Source organism: Heloderma suspectum, chromosome 4 (assembly GCF_057233095.1).
Source record: "Heloderma suspectum isolate Gila_16-S chromosome 4, 16-S_ref, whole genome shotgun sequence".
NCBI lineage: Eukaryota > Metazoa > Chordata > Lepidosauria > Squamata > Helodermatidae > Heloderma > Heloderma suspectum.
In genome coordinates, this window is record NC_139461.1 from 103,707,845 (window position 1) to 103,727,040 (window position 19,196).

Consider the following 19,196-nt stretch of genomic DNA (forward strand, 5'->3'; position numbering starts at 1 on the left):
GGTTAGCAAGTCCTTTAAGGAACCATTTAATGTGAGGATATGAGAAGAGAGAGAAATGTTCAATATTGTCATGGTTAGCAATAAGGCTGCTAAGTAAACTTCAATAGAGGAAAGAGCTAAATCTCTACATTTCAAAGAAAGAAGTCCAATATATTCAGTAGACTACAGGAATTTGGGTCCTGTTCCGTGAGAAATTTCAGAAAGACTTTCCACTTGGCAGCATACGAGGCCTGGGTAGAAGGTTTGCATGACACAGTTATTACTTGTAGGACTTTGTTGGAGAATTAGCGAGGGTGTCCACTTTCAATGAAGTGAGACACAGAGTCTCCAGCTCCGCGTGCCTGATCTTCCCACTGCTCATTGTGAAGAGAACTGGGAGATAAGGGAGATGGATAAAAATGTTTGGACAGCAGAAATGTCACAAATTATTTGCCTTGGCCACAAACCACATTTGGCCTGGCCACCATGGGGTTATAAAAATGCAGTGAGCCCCATCTTCATGTATCTTGTTCATCATTCGTGTGACTGAAGGGAAAGGGGGGAAAGCATAGGTTACAGTGCCTCCCTAGTAAAGAGGAAAAGTATCTCCTAGAGAGTCCGGGTCATGCCCAGCTATGCTGCAGAAAATTTGGCATTTCATATATAGTGCTGTAGCAAAGAGGTCGATATGTGAGATGCCCCCCCTCCATATCAAAGAGTTCTAGTGTGACTGTCAGAAAGAGTTCTCACTCATGATGGGTGGTTTCTGATCTGCTGAGCGAGTTGGCAAGAGTGCTGGACATTCCTGCGAGATGTATGGTGACAGGGGCGATATGACGTATGCACCAGTTCCAGAAGAAGGGGAGGGGATCTTGTCCCACCCTGATTGTTCATATAGAAGACAACTGTGGTATTGTCCATTGCGTTTTGGATGAATCGCACTTTGACGGAAGTTTCAAGTGCCTGTAGGGCTTTAGCAACAGCCAGAAGCTCAAGTTGGTTGATCAGGGTCCACACTCCTCTGATCGTGAGTGAACCACAGTGAGTGAACCACAGTGGGCTCCCCAACCATGAAGGGACGCATCTGTGGTGACTGTTAGGGAGCAGCGGGGAGTCCAGAAGTTGAGCCCCCATAAGGGGTGTGTCAGAACCGTCCACCAGTGTAGGGAACATCAGACTGAATTGGGAAAAGATAAGCAATGGGTCTGGGGGTCCATTTCTGGGTTGAAGATTCGTAGGAACCAAGACTGGAGCGGTCTCATAGAGAGGCATGCTAACAGAATTGCTGAGGTGGTGTAGGCCATGAACCTGAGAAAGCATTGGATGCTGGTTGCTTGGCATTTGTGGGTAGCCTCTAGTTTTAATGTAAGGCATTACAGGGTGTTTGTTCTGTCCTTTGGTAGGTAGGCATGGGCTCAAGAGGAGCCAAGAAGAGCTTCTATGAATTGTAGGGCTTGAGATGGGATGAGACAGGATTTTTTCTTTGTTGACCTGCAGGCCAAGAGATTCCAGAAGCAACAGGGCAACGTTTATGTTGGCGCTGAGGCAGTGGTGAGAGGGGCACATGAAGAGCCATTCGTCTATGTATGGAGAAATGACAACCCCTTGAAGTCTCAGATGTGCTGCCACTACTGCCATACATTTTGTGAAGACTCTCAGAGCTGTGGCTAAGCCGAAAGGGAGCCCCTTAAACCAGAAGAGTTTGTAGCTCAAGGCGAATCTGAGAATGGGGTGAGATGCAGGGTGTATAGTGATGTGGAAGTAAGTGTCGCAAAGATCTGTTGTTGTGAACCAGTCTTCCCGATGCAGGAGAAGAATGAAGGAGAACAGTCTTCCCGAACTATTTTGGGCAGATGGAGTGGTTTACATCCCGAAGGTCAAGTATAGGTTGAAGACCACCATCCTTTTGGGGGAGTGTAAAGTACCTGGAAAACAAACCGGTGGTTCTTTGAGCTGGGGAGAGTTTTTCTATTGTGCCCTTGGTCAAGACCATAGCAATTTCTTCTTTTAGAACCCTAGTAGGGTGAGTAGAGCAGAAGACCCCTGTAAGGATGGGGGGGATCTCTGAATTTGATGGAATAGCCTCAAGCAATAATAGAAAGTACCCACTTGTCAGTGGTGATGGACTTTCAGGCACAGAGAAAGGGTTTGAGCCTGTTCTGGTGGAAAAGAGCTGGTGGTTGGGCTCCTCTGTAGAAGTCAAACATACCATTTGTTTTGATCAAGGTGTTTACCATGAGTGGGTTGGCAGTATTTGTTCTGAAATTGTCTTTTTGAGTGAAAGGCCTATGAGCCTTCTTTGGAAGCTCAGTTTGGGCCTTAGTTGGGTTGGTGCTGAGATGGCCATTGGCACTGCCAGTAAAGACTTGGTGGGTTGGCCAAGGATTGGGTTCCCATTCCCATCTTTGGGGTGAATATCTTCATTGTGTAGACATGGTCAAGGGTGTCATCCATGGATGAACTGAGAAGGCCTCTGGCATCGAATGGGAGGTCCTCCACTCTCAATCTAGCTTCCTGATGGAGTCCTGCAGTATGGAGCCAGGCATGGAGTCTCAAAGAAATAGCAGCGGCCATGGCCTTTGAGCCCCAATCGGCCAAGTGGCGGGGTTTGTTATGGCCTCCCATAGCAATTGTTGGCTGGCTGCCATGCATGCTTCATAGTTTATTTATTTATTTATTAAATTTATTAATCGCCCATCTGACTGGTCACCCAGCCACTCTGGGCGATGTACAACCCACCATAAAACAATTTAAAACAATAAAATTTTACCATAATTTTTTTTTTTTAAATACCCTAACCCAACCCAAATGCCTGCCTGAACAACCACGTTTTTAATGCACGACGGAAGCTCATTAAAGAGGGGGCATGACGGAGTTCCCTAGGGAGGGAGTTCCACAGAGTGGGGGCCACCACAGAGAAGGCCCTCTCCCTCGTCCCCACCAGTCTAGCTGTCCTGGCTGATGGGACAGAGAGAAGGCCATCTGAGGCTGATCTTGTTAAGCGGCCTGTCTGGTGCTGCTGGAGGCGCTCCTTAAGATAGGCTGGGCCGGAACCATATAGGGTTTTAAAGGTCAAAACCAACACCTTGAATTTGGCCCAGAAAACAACTGGTAACCAGTGCGGCGTGTAACATAGTTGGCGGTGTGGAGTGATAGGGTTGCAGCGGAGTAGATTCTGCATGCCACTTAATCTAATTTTCTTCTCTCTGAATCCACGGGAGCAGAGTGAGGCTTTTGGTTTGTCTTTGATTAGGGTGCTTCCACCATTATGGTGTGGGGTGTTGGAAGAGGAAGGAGTAATTATTTTCATGAACCCTGTATAGATTCTCTATTTTTCTAGATGTGGGCAGAAGAGTAGAGGGTTTCGCCAAGCATTGTTTGATTACGTGCAGTAATGTAGGGGTAGGTGATTGTACGGTTCCAGTGAGCAGCGTTCCTGGAATCACCATCCAGGCTCTAGATATCTGGGGAGTTACTGCCCAATGGGAGTTGTAGTTTCTCTAGGACTGACGCTGACAATCACATGAGAGTTTGAGGCGCTGTGTGCACCGAGGGTGGCTGATTTGGAGCTGGTGTAGGCTCGGGTTCAATGTCAGACTCTATCCTACGAGCTGTCTTCTTTTTGTTTTCTGGTCCCGGAGACTGGGGGTTAACAGGGCATTTGTTTCATGACTTGGTCCGCTTGACCTATTTCGTCTCAACTGTTGGTACTGAAGGGCTGGTTTCAAGCTGTTTGAGGGGATGGCCAAAGCTGTCAGTACAGCAAGGGCTGGTACTCCCGATACTGGGGATGGTTGCCCTGAAGCGCTTTCTATGATGTTATGCAGACGCTGGTCCAGTGTGGCCGTATCTGCTGCCTTGTTCCCACAATAGGGCACGGAGGCTTACCATTCTGTTTCTCCTGGCCTGCTTCATAAAGGCCTGGCAGTGGGTACAGGAGTCCACCCTGTGTGCCTCTGTAAGGCAGAGAAACGGAAATTCTTTACTCACTGGCGAATTTCTATTCTTGCCAAGTGAAGGAGGCCAGCCAGTACAGGGAAGGCTCCACCTCTGGGACAGAGAAGGCAGTCTCCAAAAATAACTTCCGGAGGAGGCGGGGCCTCCCCCATGTTTGCCAGTTGAGTCTTCCAAGTCATTGAAACTCCTCGGAAGCCTCCTGTCCTGACGGTCTCTGATTGTGAATCTTGAATGATGATCAGGCTGAGGAAGCAATAGTGGTGTAGCCTGCCTAGCCTAAGAGTTGCCTAGAAGAAGGCCGGCCCGGGTGGGCCTGGCTGGCCTCCTTCACTTGGAGAGAACAGAAATTCACTGCTGAGTAAAGAATTTCCATTTCTCGTACAGCGTGCAGGAGGCCAGCCAGTACAGGGATGTGCCAAAGCAGTTCATCCCTGGGTGGGCCAACAAACCTTTAGGCTGGCCCCCTGCTAGGGCTGTGGAACCCTCTGGAGGACCCTCCTGCCAAAGGCACCCTCTACAGAGGCAAAAAGGTTGATTTTGTAGTGATGTGTAGTGCACGGATGACCACGTGGCCACCCTCCCCCAGAAAGCTGCTGAAGTGGCCATCCCCCTAACCAAATGGGCCAATATTCCCTCTGGGGCTGTTAGGCCACTGGAGGTGTAAGCCAGCGTGATGCACTTGCATAGACAGCATGCCAGAGAGGCTATTGGCACCTTCTTGCCCAAGGAGGATGGTCTGAAGGACACGAATAGGGCACTGTGTTGTCTGTGGCGCCTGGGTCTATCTAGATAGAACGTGAGGGCCTGCCTGACATCCAGGGTATGCCACTCCCTTTCCTGGGGGCTGGAAGGGTGAGGGCAAAAAGATGGGATGACCAGTTCCTGGGCTCTGTGGAAGTCAGAGTTGATCTTGGGGATGAAGGTTGGGTCCAGGCGGAGGAGCACCTTGTCCCTGTGAAAAATACAAAGCTCCTTTTTCCGCCGAAAGAGCCCCTAGTTCAGAGACCCGCCTGGAGGACATGATAGCCAGAAAGAATATCATCTTGAGGGACAACACCTTACGGGTGGCAGCCTTAAATGGGGTCCAAATGGGGCTTTGGACAGTGCCTTGAACATAGCATTGAGGCTCCACGTGGGGAACCTTCTCACCAGGTTGATCAGTGAAGCTTTCCTCAGGAACCTCTTGATGTGGGGGTGAGAACCTAGGGCTCCCCCTCCTAGCTACCCTAGTATGGATCCTAAGGCAGAAACCTGTCTCTTTAGGGTATTAGTTTTAAGACCTTCTGACAGGCCCTCCTGGAGGAACTCCAGGATATCACCTACTAATGGGTCCCTCCCTGTAGTCTGGGCCCATATGATGAAAGCCTTCCAGGTGCGTTCATATGATCTGTTAGTGTAAGACTTCCTGGAGGCTAGGAGGGTGGAAACCACCCTTGAAGAGTAGCCCTGGACCCCTAGCAGTTTCCGCTCAACTTCCAGGCAGTTAGCTTCAGGAAACCTGGGTCTTGAGTCAGTAGGTCATGCTGGGGCAGCAGAATCAGAGGCTAGACCATGGATAGGCTTACCAGGTTGGCGCTGGGCTGCGCTGCGCTGAATGTCCATGGAGCTGTAGCTGGATGAGCGTGAGTGGGTGCACTGCTTGCGATGGGCCCTTTCCCTAGATGTGCTCTAGTGCTCACGGTGTCTCACCCCCTCCTGTGGGGAGGCCTTGCGTCTGATTTGGAAAATAGTCTCCTCCACTAAATCCAGCATGGACCTTTCCCTCTCCTGGATTTGTTGTGGGGGCTGGCCCTTGGGGTTGGGCCCATAGCTGGGCTCCAGGCCCTCCGCCCTTTCCTCCAGAGGCTCCTGCAATGGGGAAGGTGGGGGACTGGAGTCCTCCATTTCCTGCCCTTCCTGAGGCTCCAAATGGAGGCGTGGGCCTGATGGGTTTGCCCTGGATTTCCCACTCTTTTAGTCCCTTGACCGGGGGGGGGGGGAATGGGATGGGGGCACGAGGGGCCTTGCCGCCGCCTGACTCACCCTCTCCAGACCGCTCCTGTTCCTTGGAGGGAGGAGGGGGCAATGGAAACCACTGCCTCCCCTAGCAGGCCACGTCGCCTGGTGAGGCCTTGCTCCGCCACTCTGTGCTGGTTGTTAGTGGGGAGGGGGCCAATAGTGGCGCCTGCCTCGACCCGTGGCAGAAGATTCACCCCACGTCACGGGCGGAGTTGGACCTTTGGGGCTTCCCCAGCACCTGTGCGGTATGCCAGTATGCCAGAGGAGCAGTTGCCTCCCCCACGTCACGACTGCAAGTCACTCTTCTTTTGTCTTCTTTCTCCTTCTCCTCCTTCTTAAAGTTTCTCTCGCATGCGATTGCTAGGAGAAGCTGCCACCTTCCATGAGGCAGGAAGTACAACTGGCAAACATGGGGGAGGCCCCACCTCCTCCGGAAGTTATTTTTGGAGACTGCCTTCTCGGTCCCAGAAGCGGAACCTTCCCTGTACTGGCTGGCTTCCTGCACTCGGTAAAGGCCTTCATAAAGGCCTGACGGACAAAAAGGAACAGAGAGGCAGGCGGGAGCGACACCTGGAGTGTACGTAGAGGAGGTGGCGGAGCTTCCGCCTAAAACTCTGTTTAGCTCTAGAATGTTCCGAATTATTGTTCTGTGCATATGTGTGAATCACAGAGACCATGAAGAAAAAGAATAGTTCTGAGAAATGCTGCAACTTGGCCTAGGACAGGGGTGGGCAACATGGTGCTTGTGGGCACCAATGCACCTGTGAACACTTTCTTGGCACCTGCCAAAGTGCTCTACCTCTCACAATTAAAAAAAATGAACGTATTTTCTTCCTGGCAGCTGGGATTGCTGTCAAATAGGTTTCTGCTGCTGCTGAAAACTGTGAGTTCAGGAAAAAAGGAAAGTACCACATTCTGGGTCAGATCCAAAGTTGCAACTAGGTGAGGTGTTGAAGACATTAGCCAAGGCTGAGGATGCAGAACCTAGAGAAGCCGATTTCTGTAAATGATGTTTCTTCTATCTCTGAGCTGCTACAGTTGTGGCAATCAGAACAGAACAAGTAGGAAGATTTACATGCTGTGCTCTTGAGGATGTGCAGATAATCCGAATCTGCTCTTCTAAGTGAAGGGGCAGGAGCACCAACTCCTTTCTAACAGGTCTTAGAATGCCTTTCTAAAAGCTCTAGAACTCTACAATGAGGACTGTGTAGGCATAGAACCAATATGTGGGACTTCATAGAAACCATAATGAATATGGCAGAAGCACTGTGCAAATGTCATGAGGCTTTCATAATAGTAGATAGTGTCACGTGCACGCTGGAGATAAAAATGTACTCCACTGTTCATAGGTGTGCATATCTGCTACTATCCAAAATAAGAGGAAAAACCAGATACACAAGGCTATATGTGCATACTTTACTAAACATCCCTCCATTTTTTACGGATAGTTCCATCCACTCCTTTTTAAAGGGTATCAAAGGCCACTACTTCGTTATTGAGCTGTACAGCTTTGTGTATAGTTAAAGTGATATCCCACCTTTCTTTCAAGGAGCTCAAGGTGGCATACATGGTTGTCTCCTTCCCATTCTATCCTCACAACAACCCTATGAAGGCCTGAGAGGTAGTGGCTGGCCAAGGTCATCCAGTGAGCTTCATGGCTGGATGGGGATTTTGTATGTGGGTCTCCACAGTCCTTGTACGACATTCTAACCACTATGCTACACTGACTCTCCATGTGTTGGCTCCTTCAATGTTATTTTTTTGTTTGGGTTTAGTTTTCCTTTGGCAATCTGACTGCACATTAATACAAACCTTCCCGAAATACGTATTCAGGTCAAAAACCTCCACACAATTATGGGCTCTTCAGCCATTAGTAAGCCACTTAGTTTAAAGTTGTTTGCCTGTTCAAGATATCTGGCAATGGTTCCATCTAGCAAGTATCTCAGGTGATTCTCTGACTTGATAAATTATCCCTGAATATCAACACTATGCACATACTGTATATAGGAAAGACCAAAACCACACATCTTAAATTCTTCATAAATACAGTTCCTGTAAGTAGCAGTTACAGGAACTCTGGGGGAAAGTGACCATGTTGTACTTGAGTTCTTGGTTCTAAGGGAAGCAAAAGCCGAGTGTAGTCAAACGCCTGGATTTTAGGAAAGCTGGATTTTAGGAAAGCTGATTTTAATAAACTCAGAACAATGATAAGTAAGGTCCCATGGCAAGTGACGCTAACAAGAAAAGGAGACCAAGATGGGTGGGAGCTTTTAAAAAAGGAAATTCTCAAGGCACAATCACAAACAATTCCAACAAGAAGAAAAGGTGGAAGACAACAGAAGAAGCCAATGTGGCTTCACTAAAAGCTTAGAGATGACCTGAAAACAAAAAAGGACACACATAGGAAGTGGAAAGAAGGCCAAGTAACAAGGGAAGAGTACAGGCAGGTAGCACAGAATTGCAGGGATGGTGTCAGGAAGGCTAAAGCTGAGAATGAGCTGAGGTTAGCGAGGGATGCTAAAAACAACAAAAAGGCTTTCTTCAGCTACGTGCATAGCAAAAGGCAGAGGAAAGAAATGGTGGTTCAGCTATTAAATAAGGATGGCAAAACGATAACAGATGACAAAAGAAAAGGCAGAGATGCTCAATTCCTACTTTGGCTCAGTCTTCTCCCAAAAGAGGGTCTATGACCCCCCTGGCAAAGGCGAAGTACAGGCTGAAGGGGCAGGATTGCAGCTTGAGATCGACAGGCATATGGTCAAGGAACACCTCATTACTTTGAATGAGTTCAAATCCCCAGGGCCAGATGAACTGCACCTTAGAGTAATAAAGGAACTGGAAGAAGAACTCCCAGAACCACTATCTATTATCTTTGAGAAATCATGGAGGATGGGTGACGTGCCAGATGACTGAAGGAGGGCTAATGTGGTCCCTATCTTCAAAAAGGGTAAAAGGGAGGAACCTGGGAATGACAGACCAGTCAGTCTGACATCAATCCCTGGGAAAATTCTGGAGCAGATGATAAAGCAATCCATTTGCAAGCACCTTGAAAACAATGCAGTCATTACTTGAAGCCAACATGGATTTGTCAAGAACAAGTCCTGCCAGATGAATCTGATCTCATTTTTTGATCAAGTCACCTCCCTTGTGGACCGTGGGAATGCTGTAGACATAATATACCTCGACTTCAGCAAGGCTTTCGACAAAGTGCCCCATGATATCCTGATGAGCAAACTAGCTCAAAGTGGGCTAGATGAAACAACGATCCGGTGGATCCACAGTTGGCTACAGAATCAGACTCAAAGAGTGCTTATCAATGGGACCTTCTAGGGAGAGGTAACGACTGGGGTACTGCAGGGCTCAGTGCTGGGCCCAGTGCTCTTCAACATTTTGAATGACTTGGAGGAGGAGGTGCAGGGAATGCTGATCAAATTTGCAGATGACAGAAATGCTTTGGAAGACAGAAGCTAATGCTTTGGAAGACAGAAACAAAATTCAAAGTGATCTTGATAGTCTGGAGCGCTGGGCAGAAAACAACAGAATTACATTTAATAGGGATAAATGCCAAGTTATTTGCACCTAGGAAAAAGAAACCAAATGCACAGTTACAAGGTGGGGGATACATGGCTCAACAATACTACAAGCAAGAAGGATCTTGGAATTGTTGTCAATCACAAGCTGAATATGAGCCAACAATGTGATATGGCTGCAAAAAAGGCAAATGCTATTTCGGGCTCCATTAATAGAAGTATAGCTTCCAAATCCTGGGAAGTACTAGTTCCCCTCTACTCCACACTGGTTAGGCCTCATCTGGAGTACTGTGTCCAGTTCTAGGCACCACACTTTAAGAAGGATGCAGACAAACTGGAGAGGGTTCAGAGGAGGGCAACGAAGATGATCAGGGGACTGGAAACAAAGCCCTATGAAGAGAGACTGAAAGAACTGGGCATGTTTAGCCTTGAGAAGAGAAGACTGAGGGGAGATATGATGGTGCTCTTCAACTACTTGGAAGGTTGTCACAGAGAGGAAGGCCAGGATCTCTTCTCGACCATCCCAGAGTGCAGGGCATGGAATAATGGGCTCAAGTTACAGGAAGCCAGATTCCGGCTGAACTTCAGGAAAAACGTCCTGCCTGTTAGAGCAATACAACAATGGAACCAATTCCCTAGGGAGGTAGTGGGTTCTCCCACACTGGAGGCATTTAAGACAAGGCTGGACAGCCATCCGTCAGGGATGCTCTGACTTGGATTCCTGCATTGAGCAGGGGGCTGGATTCGATGGCCTTGTAGGCCCCTTCCAACCCTACTATTCCATGATTCTTCTATTGACCTAATTAATGGTGTTTATGGGCACAATCTGCACTGCCTACTTTTCTGAAAGAGGCACACAGAGGCAGGGTAGCAGCTCGTCAGAGTTGGGCTACATTCCCTAGGGTCTAGGGGATGTGACTGAGATCCTCTGCTAGCTGCCCATGACACAGCCACTGTTATAAAAAGAAGGAAGCAAAGTAAAGATGTGGCAGACATTAAAAAATGAAAATAAGAAAATACATCCCGTCAACTCTTGATCTTTAATGTGTCATTGTTAAGCTGCTCTGCATATGATACGGCATTGGAAGAAAAGAAATTTACTTTTCCCAGGATAGCAAAAAAACACCTCGGACTAGCCCTGCATAAAATGCCTGAGGAGCACTAGGCAAAATGAGATAATGGTGCCTTCCTAAACTGGGTACTCGGATACCATTTATAAAGATGCAGTCTACCATCTAGGCAACTGTTTTGTATATTTCTTACAAAGATAAGCCAGAGAGGTTACCTTAACCCCAGTATAGAATGCCTTAATGCCATTAGGAAAATGCTCCCTTGCAATACATAAAAGGCTGTAATAAAATTCTTACTCCAGTGAGAATGCCTCGGTGAACAGACTTACCTTTCTGTGTTAGTAATAAAAAGCTTTCTATCTCCCTTAACATCTCTCATTCACTTTATATAAAACAAAAAGCTCTTCTCACATGCAACATGTGAAAGTGTCTCTTAAACTGGAACAGAAAATACCAAGAAAACAAAGTAGCTTAAGAACTGCTTGACATGAAGGTCTAACAATATAAAGGGATAATGCTAAACTGAGAAAGAGCACTGAAATCGCCTTTTTGTGTCTGAAAGGAATCATAATCCTAAAGTCTTGGATAACTGGGGCATATAACACTAGAAATAGTTTAGAACATTGTTATATAACGTGTTACAGTGGCAGTTCAAGGATCTTATCGGCCTTGAGTGATACTCCCTCCTCCCCCTAGTAAAGTTCAAAATTCAATTCAAATACTTAATGTACAAAATTCTATATCAGCTGGGACATGTTAATGTTAGGGAGTGGTTTCGCCACCTTCATGGAAACTGCCATCAGTCAGAATTCTCTTGTGAAGGATCCTCATCATTGCACTTGCCTGTCCTTGGTTAGTCCTGATTCAGTCTGGCAGGACACTTAGTAAAACCCATCAATTTAGATTTGCTTAGAACTGGTTTGCAGGGATTAGATCCAGATTATTATATGTTTTTGTGACCTTTTTTGCAGTGTTTTGTCTTGTATGTCATATCTGCATCATACAAGAGAAAAGCAAAAACTGCAGGGGCAATAGTTTGTACATCAATTTTCTGAGCACCAAACTCAAAATGCAAGACTATAGTGAGGAAATCAGAGACATGAGAAAGCAAGTTTGAAAAATCTTTGGAGTTTTTGTAACAAAACACAATAACTTCAAGCACAATTATAATGGAGACAAATCTTTTGTGAGATAGAACGAATGATGGGGTTTAATTTGACTATGAATATCTTACTAATATTGTTGAATTATATAACTGATGTCCTAAATGTGAATCAGGTGTACTTGATTGCTAATCTTTTGGTGGCTGCAAAGGTTGCATTGGCAAAATATTGGAAATCAGTAACTATACCAAATATTAGGGAATGGTTGTTTAAGGTGCTGGAATTGGCTCACATGGACAAATTGATAGAACTGATGCATAGATGAAATGGGCAAATGCTTCAAACAGGTTTTTTTTCTTAAAATGGAATCTGTTTATTAGGTTTTGGAACAGTATTTCTGTGTTAAGATTTATATATCTGTATTCAGGATAGGATTTGTCCTGAATACATGGTACTGAATTGGTTTATCCCCCCCCCCTTCTTTTGTTAAAGTTATTTGACCGGTTTTGTATTTTTGTATATAAATAAAAATAAAAATAAATTAAAAAAGAAAGAAAAAAGAAATAACCTAAGGGCCGTATCAGCTACAGAATTCAAAAAGTGGACACGCTTTCAGATAAAAGCCAAGTTGGAGATACTGAAACGGAAGTAATTTCAGAGAATAAAGCTATACCTTTATCAATTTCTTTAAAGATTTAAAGAATGCAGACAATCCTACTCACAAATGCATATCACATAGAAGAGGGGGGAAAGAGAAACAAATCTAATGCTTTTGAACTCTAAATGAAACAGAGACTACCTTAAACCTATTGGTTTTATATCAAGAGAAAAATGTGATCAGGGTCTTCAGTGACTTAAATGAAAGGTATCTCATTCTGGACAAAATCCAGCAAAAAAAGAAAATAAACAAAACTCAATCGGCTGAAGAACATTCTCAATTTGGAGCTTTTCCATAATACGTGGAAAGACTTTAAAAATGTTGAAAGAAATCTCATTAGCTTTAGTCATTTGTTAGCTATGGCATGTTTCTCTACAGGATTTTCAACAGGCTTCTGGAGCTTGAGGTAACTCCTGCCTATTTTGTTTGCTTTAAAACACCACAGTGCCCCTGAACAACATCTTCTGAGCCATGAAGACTTACTGAGGAGGATATACCCCAAGAAAGACAATAGCAATGTCCCATAGCATCTCAAAAGCTCATGTCCTGTTTGTGGGTTCCTGTTCGACAGCTGGTTGGCCACTGTGTGAACAGAATGCTAGACTAGATGGATCCTTGGTGTGATCCAACATGGCTCTTCTTATGTTGTTATGACCAAAAGTGGGGAAGAAAAATGTATGTCGCTAAGCAAGTGCATTCAGATGCCACAAAATGTGACAAAGAAGCTCCACACTTAGTGAAAGGGTAGCTTTCCATAGTCCTCACATTGTACTATTACAAAAATAAAGCCCTGGGTTTGTCTGTAACTGCACAGAATCTGTAACAAACAAGCACAGACATGCCTTGGACATTTCTCCACTTTCTGGATGCCCTGCTTCTTTTAACCATGGTAAAAATAGACTTATTTTTCTGGCATGTCTCTGACACGGTTGCCACACCAGACAACATTTGAGATATAAATGTTACATTATGTCCTCTCTTACAACCCCTGCCTCCCTCTGTCTTTCCCTATGGTCTTCTACTCCTTTCTCTCTGAGAATAGTGGGAAGTAAAGTCCTATGTATCAGGCTACAGACACTTGCAAGAGACAAATTTCTGAACACAAACAGGGGAATACCCTAAAGCTATGAGGATAAATACATATTACACAATTATTACATCTTAAAGTTTGCATCCCATGTGGAAGTATTTCTGGCACAGTCCTAAACCCTTTGGGCCTAATTCAGAGTCCTTTGCACACATCCTGGGTTTTGGTGCCTTTTCTAATCCAGCAGCCTTTCCCAACTTCAAACCAAATTGAACCAAAAGCCATTTGCAATTGTCCTGGGGAGAAAGGAGAGAAAAATACAACAGTCTCCCTTCAAAGATTAGGATTTTGCTGGATTATAGCCATGATGAAGAAATACGTTCCACTGAAGTCATTGCAACTCCAAGAAATGTAAAGAATTGTACTTTTAAAAAATCTGTGGAAAATATTAGGAGCTAAAAATAAGTGAATTAACTTGTTGGGCCACCATAAGGCAGCAGCTGCATCAAGGTATTGAATTTCAGAAACTCTAACCTAGAAATTTTAATGTGATGTGAACATTATTAGGTTACAGCAAATGTTTAAACTAAAAACAGCAGCAGCACAGGGCTTGTATAAAGAAACTACTTCTGGTGGTGGTGGTGGTTGTTAGGTTGGAGAAGTATGTGACAAATCAAATCCCTACTTCTGATATAAATCCACAGTGCCCCCTAGAGCATCGGGTCAGCTGGCGCCCTGCTGGGCAACCTGAATAGTTTTATCTAGCCTTATCTCACTTCTTTGTCCTCCAAAATGCGAACAAACCTTAATCCCTTTTCTTGAACAGGCTGAGTGGTTCCAACCACCTTGGGCTTTTGAGTTGTAAGTTACTGTCGTTAACAAAGTGGGTCCAGCCACAAGATAATTTTCTGATCTGCTGGCTAGGCCACTGACATCAGAAATGGAGGCTACTGTAGTATTGGACTGATCAACCATCAGTCTCTGCAAAGAGACTGGCTTTTACTGAGTGGGGATCCCCATAAAAAAGATCCCCTCAGTACTTTTAGAACTTTCTTATATACCATCTAACAGGAAGCCAGATGCGCACGTTCTCTCTCTCTCTCTCTCTCTCTCAGACCATCCTCTCCACAATAAATTCAGCATATGCTCTAGGACCCAGGACTGTACTGAAGTAGGTAATGTGACTAGGTAATTTAGACTGACTTTTTTATTTTTATTTGCAGTTCCTGTTTGTGTGTGTGATTGTTGCTGTCCCTGTTTTTTCCCCCTTGTTTCTCTTCTTTTCTCAAATCAACTCCTTTTTATATTTAGACATTCGGCTGTGTTGTTTTAAAAAGGGATTTCTCACTGAACTCTTCCCCATGTGAAAGATCACATGGTTACAAAGCTTGTGTTTTAGGATTTTTATAAGGGTTTTGGGAAGAACTCTGTTTCTGAGCTTTGGAAAGGAAAGTCTAAAGCACTTTTATTTTTTCTTTGGTCTGGGCTGAAGGGAGGGGTCCTTGGCAATAGGGCTCAAAAACTCCCCAAACAGCTGTACACTAGGGTGTGATAGGAACTCATCCTGACTGGTGGCAGCCTATCAAGAGGTTCTATTCCTGGGGAACCCATGTAGAGAAGGGGTCTACCAGGAGGAGAAATTATTCCCCCCTCCTGGTGCTATAACAAAGTACCAAAGGAAAATGGATTGTTTCAGACATATAGTAAGATGTAAACAGCGCAGAGATGATTTGGGATGCAAGAGCACACCTTTTTTGATGGGCTGCATTACTCTATCCCCATTCCACCACAAAACACAATTTTGTGATCTTCAAAAACTATTTGCCACTCAATTCTGCAACTTCTGCTATTTATAAAAGGCCTTAAACATAAGATCAAAAGTACAATACTAAGTACAATTCTTTTCCATACTTTCTGATGGCGAAAAAAATAAATTTATTTGAAAAGTAAGTGTGTAAGTGCATAACTAAAGTCAAAATCATTTCAGGATACTTTGATAAAGTGCCACAAAGGAGATGAACAAGAAGGAAGCAGAGGTTAGTTACAATATGGCCAAGCTCCAATAAGAGTGCTAATAAAAAGAACAATGGATTTTTTTGTACCATGAATGGAAAAAAATGTGCCACCAGGGAGTTTAGACGAGGAAAAAATATTGACGTACTTCAGTAGCTTCTTTTTATTGTATCTTAATTGATCTACTATTGTTGTTCAGTTGTTCAGTCATGTCCGACTCTTCGTGACCCCATGGACCATAGCACGCCAGGCCTTCCTGTCCTGCGCTCTCTCCCGGAGTGTGCTCAAGTCCATATTCATTGCATCAGTGATGCTATCTAGCCATCTCATCCTCTGCCGTCCCCTTCTCCTTTTGCCTTCAGTCCTTCCCAGCATCAGGGTCTTTTCCAGAGAGTTTTCTCTTCGCATTAGGTGGCCAAAATATTTGAGCTTCAGCTTCAGTATCTGTCCTTCCAATGAGCACTCAGAGTTGATTTCCTTTAGGATTGACTGATTTGACCTCCTTGCAGTCCAGGGGACTCGTAAGAGTCTTCTCCAGCACCACAGTTGGAAAGCATCGATTCTTCGGCGCTCAGCCTTCCTTAGAGTCCAGCTCTCACAGCCATACATTACTACTGGGAAAACCATAGCTTTGCTTAGACGGACCTTTGTCGGCAAGGTGATGTCTCTGCTTCTTACTATGCTGTCTAGGTTTGCCATAGCTTTCCTCCCAAGGAGCAAGCATCTTTTAATTTCATGGCTACAGTCACAATCTGCGGTGATCTTGGAACCCAAGAAAATAAAATCTGTCACTGCTTCCATTTCTCCCCCTTCTATATGCCAGGAAGTGATGGGGCCAGATGCCATGATCTTAGTTTTTTTAATGTTGAGTTTCAAACCAGCTTTTGCACTCTCCACTTTCACCCTCAACAAGAGGCTCTTTAGATCCTCTTCGCTTTCTGCTATTAGGGTGGTATTGTCTGCATATCTGTGGTTGTTGATAATTCTCCCGGCAATCTTAATTCCAACCTGTGATTCATCCAACCCGGCATTTCTCATGATGTACTCTGCATATAAGTTAAATAAGCAGGGCGCCAATATGCAGCCTTGTCGTACTCCTTTCCCAATTTTGAACCAATCGGTTGTTTCATGTCTGGTTCTTACTGTTGCTTCTTGACCCTCATACAGGTTTCTCAGGAGACAGGTAAGGTGGTATGGTACCCCCATCTCTTCAAGAATTTGCCACAGTTTGTTATGATCCACACAATCAAAGGCTTTAGCGTAGTCAATGAAGCAGAAATAGACGTTTTTCTGGAATTCTCTTGCTTTCTCCATGATCCAGCGAATGTTGGCGATTTGATCTCTAGTTCCTCTGCCTCTTCGAAACGCAGCTTGTACTTCTGGTAGTTCTCGGTTCGCATACTGCTGAAGCCTAGCTTGTAGGATTTTGAGCATTACCTTCCTGGCATGTGAAATGAGCGCAACTGGATGATAGTTTGAACGCTCTTTGGCGTTGCCCTTCTTTGGAATTGGAATGTAAACTGACCTCTTCCAGTCTTGTGGCCACTGTTGAGTGTTCCAAATTTGTTGGCATATTGAGTGCAGCACTTTAACAGCATCATCTTTTAGGATTTTAAATAGCTCAGCTGGAATACTGTCATCTCCGCTAGCTTTGTTGTTACTAATGCTTCCTAAGGCCCACTTGACTTCCCTCTTGAGGATGTCTGGCTCAAGTTCAGTGAGCGCACTATCATGGCTATCAGGGACATTAATATCTTTCCTGTATAGTTCTTCTGTGTATTCTTTCCACCTCTTCTTAATCTCATCTGCTTCTGTTGGGTCCCTGCCTTCTTTGTCCTTTATCATGCCCGTCTTTGCACAAAACGTTCCCTTGAGATCTCCGATTTTCTTGAAGAGATCTCTAGTCTTTCCCATTCTGTTGTTTTCCTCGATTTTTTTGCATTGTTCATTTAAGAAGGCCTTCTTGTCTCTCCTTGCTATTCTCTGGAACTCTGCATTCAGTTGGGTATATCTTCCCCTTTCTCCCTTGCTTTTCGCTTCCATTCTTTCTTCAGCTATTTGTAAAGCCTCATCAGACAGCCACTTGGCTTTCTTGCATTTCTTTTTCTTGGGGATGGATTGAGTTGCTGCCTCCTGAACAATGTTACGGACCTCCGTCCATAGTTCCTCAGGCACTCTGTCTATCAGGTCTATTCCCTTAAATCTATTCGTCACCTCCACTGTGTATTCATAAGGGATATGATTTAGGTCATACCCGAATGGTTTAGTGGTTTTCCCTACGTTTTTCAATTTAAGCCGAAATTTTGCAACAAGAAGCTCATGATCTGAGCCACAGTCAGCTCCAGGTCTTGTTTTTACTGACTGTACAGAGCTTCTCCATCTTTGGCTGCAAAGGACATAATCAATCTGATTTCGATATTGACCACCTGGTGATGTCCATGTGTAGAGTCGCCTCTTGTGCTGTTGGAAAAGCGTGTTTGTTATGATCAGCATGTTGTCTTGGCAAAACTCTATTAGCCTTTGTCCTGCTTCATTTTGTACACCAAGGCCATGCTTGCCTGTTATCCCAGTGATTTCTTGACTTCCTACTTTAGCATTCCAATCCCCTATGATGAAGTGGTGTTAGTTCTAGAAGGTGTTGTAGGTCTTCACAGAACCGAACAACCTCAGCTTCTTTGGCCTCAGTGGTTGGGGTAGACTTGAATTACTGTGATGTTGAATGGTTTGCCTTGGATTCGTACTGAGAGCACTGTATCGTTTTTGAGATTATACCCCAGTACTGCTTTTCCCACCCTTTTGTTGACTATGAGTGCTACTCCATTTCTTCTAAGGGATTCTTGCCCACAATAGTAGATATGATGGTCACCTGAATTAAATTCGCCCATGCCTGTCCATTTTAGTTCGCTGATTCCCAAGATGTCGATGTTCAATCTTGCCATCTCATGTTTGACCACCTCCAACTTACCTTGATTCATTGATCTGACATTCCAGGTTCCTAAACAATATTGTTCTTTACAGCATCAGACTTTCTTTTCACCACCAGACACATCCACAGCTGAGTGTCCTTTCGGCTTTGGCCCAGTCGCTTCACTCTTTCTGGCGCTACTTGGAAATTCCCTCTGCTCTTCCCCAGTAGTATATTGGACACCTTCCGACCTGAGGGGCTCATCTTCCGGCGTCATATCTTTTAGCCTTGTGATATGCTCCATGGGGTTTTCTTGGCAAGACTACTGGAGTGGGTTGCCATTTCCTTTTCCAGTGGACCACATTTTGTCAGAACTCTCTGCCATGACTTGTCCGTCTTGGGTGGCCCTGCACGGCATAGCTTATGGCTTCACCGAGTTACGCAAACCCCTTCGCCACAACAAGGCAGTGATCACTGAAGGGGATCTACTATTACATGTAGCTCAAAGAGTTCCAGCTGTATAATGCAGTACAAAATTCCCTTCAGAGAACTCAGTTGTCAATTTTTAAAAGATAATTAATTGATTTACACAAGTTTTAACATAGGCAGTATTATATCCATATGGTTGCCCGTGAAGAAGAGTTGGAATGGTGCGGGCATCCTCCTTGCAAGTGCAAGACAGCACTGTTAATATTACCCTTGCACCATTCACTCGCCTTTGCCTAGTTAAGTGAGGGCTCATAGATGGGCCCATGCTCCTTGAGCAATGGTGATCATTCTGAGACTCATCTGCAATTGCAGGCTCTGTCTTTACTCCCTCCCTTAGGATGATATCACTGCCCATATACATAGTGTCAAAGAGAGGGGGAGGAACAGTGCTGCATGCTGACAGTCTACTCCAAAGAACATAAAGCAGCAGATGCATCCAATGGGGCAGCTTAATTTTTCAAGGCATA

General features: G+C 44.9%; 1 protein-coding gene across 10 annotated transcripts in view; it reads right to left on the reverse strand.

The window, feature by feature from the left end:
• CDKAL1 (CDKAL1 threonylcarbamoyladenosine tRNA methylthiotransferase) overlaps window positions 1-19,196 on the reverse strand; it is a 461,612-nt gene that overhangs the window by 96,628 nt on the left and 345,788 nt on the right. The gene's annotated exons all lie outside the window — the stretch shown is intronic.